Source organism: Homarus americanus, unplaced genomic scaffold (genome assembly GCF_018991925.1).
Source record: "Homarus americanus isolate GMGI-L3 unplaced genomic scaffold, GMGI_Hamer_2.0 scaffold25860, whole genome shotgun sequence".
NCBI lineage: Eukaryota > Metazoa > Arthropoda > Malacostraca > Decapoda > Nephropidae > Homarus > Homarus americanus.
The window spans coordinates 1,366,550-1,375,478 of record NW_024724693.1 but is presented as its reverse complement, the minus strand read 5'-3'; the positions used below and the strand labels follow the sequence as shown (position 1 = coordinate 1,375,478).

The window sequence follows — 8,929 nt, the reverse complement described above, 5'->3', positions numbered from 1 at the left end:
ACAAACTTCTTTAAATGTATGGTAAGAAACTAGTATGACAAAACTTGACAGACATTTCTTATTTTCCCCAGCTACTGAAATGTCGCCTCCGTCACACATCACGAGGCTGTCTGTGTACAACATTATCGGTCGAGGAGGATGACGTGTAGGCCACAGCTACGCCACACTCACTCACTGTGACCTTGGTCTGGATAACTTAAGAATCTCTATTTATTTACAAAGTTTATTTTGTATCTGTATGAAGCCACTACACGTGTATGATGAAAGAATACGAGGAAGATGTTTGTATACAATTTCATACACATACACAGTGTATGAATTAGAGGAGGGATGGCAGAGGGTAGGAAGGAAGGAGAGGGGTAAGGAGAGAGGAAGGTATAGGGGGAGGAATGTAGGGGGAGATGAAAGAGGAGAGACGGGAGGGAGCGATAGGGGGAGGTGGCTACAGGATATTAGGAACGAGGGTGACTGAGTACATTTGTACCGGCGGGGGTGAATCAGTTCACATGTACCGGCGGGAGACACACACATGGTCAAATCAACGCACAAGTTTACTATAGGTTCAACACGTACTATATATAGACCACACGGGTATAGTGTACCTAGACAGTGCAGGTATATAAGCAACGGTAAACAGTAAAGCAGTTTGACCAAGGATATGAGAGGTTGACTCAGTAAAAGGTGACAAAAAATTACGAGGAGGAATACTGTAGTAGGTTGAGAAGGTTATGGGAATTTACTCGTATTATGAATTAAACTTCATCTTTGAACATCACTGGTTAGGAATTTTCTGGCAGCGAGTTACTTATGACTAAAGGGCAGAAAACTTATTAGTTAACATGCTGACTATCACAGTGTGAGATGTTGAAGCCAGTTTAGTACTCGATAAGTTAAATTATATTAAGGTTTTTACCCATATACTATACTTTATAGTTTAAGTTATCGGTATTTACCATTTTCTACCAGACAAATAATAAAGAAAATGAAATACACATGGATAACTCTTGTATATTAACTATAGCGGGTTTTTTTTTATAATTTCAAGGTTTTTCTTATATGTTATAAACTTCTTTCAGATAAGAAAGTATTTATTTTCTATAGAGAAATTTCCTAAAGTTATTGGTTAACGTGAGTCACTTAAGTATTACTAAGGAGTTCACCCTCGTACTGCCACAACACTAGCTGGCGGGTTACTACAAGTGCTCGCATCTATTCCACACAAAAAAGTTAGCCCAGAAAGGTGTGTGAACTGATAACTCCTTCAGCATGGGGGTTATCTTTTGAATGCTCTTAATCAACTGGTAGTCTTGCAATGTTCCAAGTTTTGTAGTTATGTACTTTTAAATCCACGTAAGCGCAGGGTTGCTGGATTAATTTAATTTTCTCTCCTAATCATCCGAGACCTTTAGTTCGTTGTCAAGATAAACACTAGATGTTTCTCTTGTCTAGTTTGAGTTAGGAAAATGTCGGGACTTGTTGACGGAGATTCTTCTTCTTCTTTACAATTAGTTAAATGTTTAGTTTTCCGGAATAACTCAGTGTCATCGGCATTTTCTGTACGATAAGTGAACAGTCTGGCAAGTCACTTATGAGACAGATGAACACCGCTTGTCCAGGTGATTCCGTGTCCCTGATCACACATTGTTTACCATAGTCACCGAGCCACGACAGTACCAGTATAGTCACCGAGCCACGACAGTACCAGTATAGTCACCGAGCCACGACAGTACCAGTATAGTCACCGAGCCACGACAGTACCAGTATAGTCACCGAGCCACGACAGTACACTTCCCTGTAATCTGTAACTGTTCAGTTCAGTCTCAGTGTTTCGTGAGGTAAACTGTTTATGTCCGGCGAAGTTAAGGCTTGGTTACATTGTCAATATTACCATTACTTTATAAAACACTTGACCACACGCCTTCAGTGCCTCCAGCGACTGTTGAGCGTCCAGGCTACACAGACCCTGCTGCTATATGGCATACAAAATATTGTGACCAAGTCCCAGGTTACTGATCTGACTTTGTCTCATTTACACACAACCAAAAAACTGTGAGGGCAAACTTTATCGGAGTGAGAGTTGTGAACTGTTGGAACAATCTCCCAGAGAGTGTTGTGACGGCACCGAGTGTGAGCTCTTTCAAGACCAGACTTGACCAACACTGGAGCAGGTTCAGGTACATTCAGGAGCCGGTGCAGCCCAGTACTTGCTAACAGTGTGTAACAGAGACGTGACCGATCGCTCAAGCGGTTAACGAGCCTATCAGTGGTGAATAGGATGAAAGTAAAGTAATTGCAGGGTCTCGATTGTTTCTCGTACTATTGACAACACAACATACAGAGTTATATTCTCCATTAATTGGTTTTATTTATTTATTTATTTATGGTCCTTAATTATTATTATTATATTTTCACCCCCCAGGCCCTGATGTGGGCTATCGACCTGTGTCCTGGTGGGCTAATCTGTAAAAAAAAAAACATGTCACGTAGAAATGTCAATCAAGACACTTCCCCTGTTAGGTCAGTGCCCCAGCTGCTCGGCCCAGACGCTGACAACGTGTGGGGTGTGTATTGTAGAAGCTCCTTATTGAGTTGAGTGAGTCACACTTGTGTTCGTTATTTAAAGTATTTTTCTTTATTCTGGTGTATGAACAGACTGCCGGGGTGGGCGGAGAGGACAGCAACACCAGTCTTGTTCTCCCAAGAGCAGAATAACTGGACCTAAGGCTCACCCATTCAAGACAGGTAATAAACAACTTCATAACAACACTACGGGTGGAAGACAACGACACCTGCTTGTGTTCATCCCGGCCAGGACACTGTAGCAGCTGCCTCTGTGTCTCTCCCAGTAATAATAGGAACCGTAGCTACAGGAGGCACGTCTATCCTTAACGAGGAATTATTGAACAACTGAATGGCGTCAACGCGAGTCGTGGTGGAAATTTGAAGATGGCGGAGCTCGACAGGTGAAAGAGGAGCTGCGTGTGTGCGAGTGTCGACCACGAGAACCTCTCAGTGGGACACTTCTTCCTGACGGGGAGAGATAAGCTCTTCAACCATCAGTACTAGAAGCTTTGTCTTGTTGCTCCTACGGTATTATTAAAGTTTATTATGACGTCATAAACAATAGGACAAAAGAAACACAATTTTAAATTTTCTTCAATTTATTTTTGAAAACATGTACACACACACACACACACACACACACACACACACACACACACACACACACACACACACACACACACACACACACACACACACACACACGCACGCACGCACACACACGCACGCACACGCACACACACACACACACGCACACACACACATATATTGTCTCAAACGTCATCTTAGCACAGATCTCGTTCTATTGACAACACTCATCACTTAAAAATAATTCAGTTACAAAATACACTTAACAATGTAGTATCCATGACGACACAGTTATACATTAAGCCATCTTTCTAACACAAGTGATGAGTGACACATGATGAGTAACACAAGTGATGAGTGACAAGTGTTTAGTGACACAAGTGATGAGTGACACATGATGAGTAACACAAGTAACGAGTGACAAGCGTTTAGTGACACAAGTGATGAGTGACATAAGTGTTTAGTGACTCAAGTGATGAGTGACAAGTGCTGATGAGTAACACAGAAGCAGTTAAGACGACCACTGAAGGGAAATATGACACAGCAAAAATATCAAAGTGGAACAGATGTCATAACCTGAAGGAATATTAAGGAACGTCCTGATATAAAGCCACAGACCAAATTCACTTCATTTCACAAAGTCTTTTTAAAATTATGAATGAACATAAATATAGTATTTGATAGAGGTATAAAATTAAAAAGGGTATGAACCAAAAATGTTTTTAAAATTATGATAAATCAAATTTAAATCTCGGAAAATTATATATATTTTGTTGGGGTAAAATTCACAATTCCTTATTAAAAATATATGGAATTTATCGAATGGCGTTGAGTGGTTAACAGGTTATTCACACACACATATCTCTTCGGTGATTGGTAGATGACTTGTCCACATTTAGACATCTCCAAATACTATTGGTTGATGAATTTCCCACCAATGATAGTTGTTCAAAAACGAGTCATACATAAATATCTCCTAAGCTGATTGGTTAACTATAGTATTTCCACGATAAGCTGGCCCCTAAGCCTCGCCTATAGCTACAAACACCTGATTGGCTCACCTGAGCGTATTACCTCCCCGCGGACTGCACGTATATAAGGGCGTATATATTTATATCAACCTTTTATAATAAATATTAACATTTTTCTAACATCCTCTCTGAAGTGCTAATGCCTTGAAATTATTTTCCTTTTGATAATCCAGATATTTAACATTAGTTTAGATCAGGGGTCACCAAACTACGGCCCGCGGGCCGGATCCTAAGTCCTTCCCCGGCTCGTGGCAGCTCCGCCTACGCTCTGACGTTACCAGAGCTTTCGTTCTGGCTTGCAAGTATTGAACAGAATGATTATGCGGCCCGCGCTCGTCATTCTTCCAGTTATCCGGCCCACTGTGAAAAAAGTTTGGTGACCTCTGGTTTAGATAATGACAGTTCTGCTTACCAAGTGTAAACAGCTATTAGTATAGAGGAGGGGCGGGGCCTGCGGGCCAGGTTAGTGTAGAAAGGGTAAACACAGGTACATATCTACTTTCTGATTCGTTCAGCTTTCTCTCACACAAAACACCTATATTTATTGGTTAATTACTTGACCATATATAAATGTTCTTTACGTTGATTGACAGATGATTTAACCACACACAAGCGTCCTTTGTGTTGATTGGCCCATTATAAAATCCTTACAAGTGTTTTCTGTGTTGATATCTTAACCACACCCAAACGTTCTCTGCATTGATTGGTTGATCGATTAACCACACACAAACGTTCTATTCAATGATTGGTTGATAACTTAACCATACACAAATGTTCTATTCAATAACTGGTTGATCGATTAACCATACACAAACGTTCTATTCAATGATTGGTTGATAACTTAACCATACACAAACGTTCTATTCAATCATTGGTTGATATCTTAACCATACACAAACGTTTTCTGCGTTGATTGGCTGATTCATCAAAGGGACAAAAAACCTTTAGGTCGACGATATTGATCATCACTCGACATAAAAAAATGGATGACGACAATTGGTTAACTTGTCCTTCACGGCATCTGTCATTGGTTGAGTATTTTCTTACACACGGACATCTCCGGCTCTGATTGGTCGATCATGTCACTAGCAACAGAATGTATCTAGTTTTGATTGGTCGACATCTTCTCTCTCTGTGTGTGTTAAGTGGTGTTAGGTAGTGTGCTAAGTGGAGTTAGGTTGAGTAATATGCCCGTGTGTTAGGGTGTGTTAAGGTGCGCTAGTGTGTTATGCTCGTGTGTTAGGGTGTGTTAAGGTGTGCTAGTGTGTTAAGGTGCGCTAGTGTGTTATGCTCGTGTGTTAGGGTGTGTTAAGGTGTGCTAGTGTGTTATGCTCGTGTGTTAGGGTGTGTTAAGGTGTGCTAGTGTGTTATGCCCGTGTGTTAGGGTGTGTTAAGGTGTGCTAGTGTGTTATGCCCGTGTGTTAGGGTGTGTTGAGGTGTGTTATCTGTGGGGGTGGCAGCAGCAGCAGGCGTGGGTGAGAGCCGCCAGCAGGAGGAGACAGGTAGACGCCCCTAGACACCTGCCCTGCTGTATGGCCGCCGGGTACTCCTCTGTGGGGGGGGGAGGAGAGAGTGGTTAGAGAGAGAGAGAGAGAGCAAATAGATCGCCTGAATATTAGACACTATCATATTTCATCTTAATAACACTAACCTAACCTAACCTAACCTAACCTAACTAGACAGACAGACAGACAGACAGACGCACCTGGTACAACGTGGATAACGACGGAGGCTGTAGCGATGTTGGTCACGTTGCAGGAGTACACGCCGGAGTCCTCCTTCATGGCATTCCCCACCAGGAGCCACGAGTGTCCCACAGTCCCTCGGAGTTCAGTCTTGACGCTGTAGGCCCGGGAGGAGGAGGAGGAGGAGGAGGAGGGAGGCCCAGGAGGAGGAGGAGGAGGAGGAGGAGGGAGGAGGAGGAGAAGGAGGAGGAGGAGGAGGAGGAGGAGGAGGAGGAGGAGGAGGAGGAGGGTGTTAGTTACATAGTCAAAGGTAAATATTATTATTGACGGTAAATTTTAATATGGAGAGAGAGAGAGAGAGAGAGAGTAAAGTTATTATAAGTGATAAATCATAATTCGGATCGCATGAAGAATACCTCCCTATAATGCTAGCTGGAGGAAGAGGTTAGGTTAGGTTAGGTTAGGTTAGGTTAACATTACGGAGGTTAATCTGAAGGTTAAATAAACTAGGGTGGCTAATGTTCATGTGATCTGATCGTCGGTAGAGAGAATCACGGTACCAGTATTGTTTTATATAAGTCACAATAATAATCTTTAAGTTGTCACAATTTTCTTCACCTTGTGTTTAATTAATAACTTGTTAGAAAAATTAAATTACCGTAAGAGTTTCATCTGACTTTACCTGTTGTGTTAATTAAAAAAGTTAATTATACAACAAGTAGTTCCCACGGTCTACCTGTGTGGAGGTTTGTTCGTGTGTTGGTCCATTGAATAGCTAAATCATTGTGGACCTGAGTTATGATTGGTGGAGACATTAAAGACCTGAGGGTGTGGTTGGTGGATACAATAAAGATCTGGGCTGTGATTGGTGGATACATTAAAGACCTGAGGCGTGGTTGGTGGATACAATAAAGATCTGGGCTGTGATTAGTGGAGACATTAAAGACCTGGGGTGTGGTTGGTGGATACAATAAAGATCTGGGCTGTGATTGGTGGAGACATTAAAGACCTGGGGCGTGGTTGGTGGATACAATTAAGATCTGGGCTGTGATTGGTGGAGACAATATTAATGGATTGACCAATGGAAAAAAAAATTATGGACAGTTGACTCAAATAAATTTCTAACCCTGACTAACTGAGTTTGCAAACCCAACACATACAGGGAGCTAGCTGGCGCATCTGGGGGGTAGGGGGGTGTTGGAGGGTGTTGGGGGTGTTGGAGTGGTTGGGAGGGTGTTGGAGGGCTGAAGGGTGTTAAAAGGGAGGGTGTTGGGGGAAAAGGAGGGTGTTGAGGAGTGTGTTAGGAGGGGTGTTGGAGCGGTGTTGAGGGTGTTGGGGGGTGTTGATAGAGGTTGGGGGGGTGTTGGGGGGTGCTGGGGGTGCTGGGGGGTGTTAGGGGGTGCTGGGAGGCAAAAGTGGAGGGTGTTGGAGGGGTGTTGAGGTAGGGGGGCCATTCAGCCAAGTGGTCAGTCCTCTACTACTTCTTTTCACCTCATTCAACAACACAAAGGAACCCCAGGTCTATAAATACAGCTGGGAGGGTCTGGCCCCTTCCCTCCCTCCTTCCCCCTCCCTCCCTCCTTCCCTCCTTCCCCCCTCCCCCTCCTTCCCTCCCTCCTTCCTTCCTCCCTCCTCCTTCCCACCTCCTCCACTCTTTCCCACACCGATAAGCCTCACTACTGACCGGCTCACTTGTGATTCACCACTCAGTAATTCCCTTATCAAACTAAGGTGTTGTGTGGAGACCTGTGTTAAATGGCCCGTCTGTCTGTCTGTCTCTCTGTCTAAACTCAGCTGACACTTCATATCTGCTGTAGGAGGGAGTGTTGTAGGGGGAGGAGAGCTGCTGTAGGAGGGAGTGTTGTAGGGGAGGAGAGCTGCTGTAGGAGGGAGTGTTGTAGGGGGGGAGAGCTGCTGTAGATCACGTCCACGACCCAACACTGAGATAAACTTAAACTCCACAAGATAAGGTCATTCTTTACGGCTAGTAGGGGGGGGGTGTGAGGAGGGCTGGTGGAGGGGTGAGGAGGGCTGGTGGAGGGAGGGTGAGGGTGGGTGAGGGCTGGTGGAGGGGGGAGAGATGGTGAGGGAGAGAGGAACTGGTCAATCCGTTATAAGGAGGTTAAACTCATCTCCAAATACCGGAATCGTTGCTAACTCCTAAACCTCACCTTTGTATATTCTCAACAAAGTTCCCTTACTTCCTGATACACGGTTGAGATTATAAACGGAATGATAGAAATATAGATACAAGAAGATTGAGATGTTTAAGTGGGTTCGGAATCCTTGCCAGCCAGACGTGAAGAGATCTAAGTCATCAAAGACGCTTCTGAGAGCTAAAACATCTGAGGGATTCTTCCTTCTTCTTCTTCTTCTTCCTCATTATTCACTTTTACAGCTTCCTCCTCCTCCTCTTCTTTTTTCTCTTCCTCTTCTACCTCTTCCTCCACCTCCTCACCGAGATATTGACTGAACTTTACGCACACACACACACACACACACACACACACACACAGGGTTGCTAAACAGACACACAGTTTATTCTCTTCAATGTGTAATAGAATTGATTATATTAGACACTGAAGAAAATATATATATTGGTTGAGAATTTACAGAAGCGGAACTTAGGATGAGTCAACTAATAATTAATCACCTCGGAATTGTAAAGGTTGTTGAAGAATAATTAATGGTGTGTGTGTGTGTGTGTGTGTGTGTGTGTGTGTGTGTGTGTGTGTGTGTTGTGTGTGTGTGTGGACATAAGGAAGAGATGGTATTTCTGGTGGTAGTAACATCAGAACAGTATACCTGACGCCGCCCCTGGGAGCATCGTAGTTTAGCTTGTTATCGTCGTGGTACCAGATCAACTGTAGGGCAGAGGCGGAGGGCACCCGAGACACCCGGCACTGTAGCTCTATGGTCGACCCTGTCCTGTAGAACTTCTCCTTCAGCTCAACACTTCGTTCATCTAGGATCTGGATAGCGGCCTCTGCAAGATGGTTGGTACTGTAGGAATACTGTAGTAGGTTGTAAAGCATTAATGAATCACAGAGACATTCACTTAAC

At 43.6% G+C, this 8,929-nt stretch overlaps 1 pseudogene; it reads right to left on the bottom strand.

Moving 5' to 3' along the window:
- Positions 1-4,463: 4,463 nt before the first annotated feature.
- Positions 4,464-8,929, bottom strand: part of LOC121864490 — an 83,396-nt pseudogene continuing 78,930 nt past the window's right edge.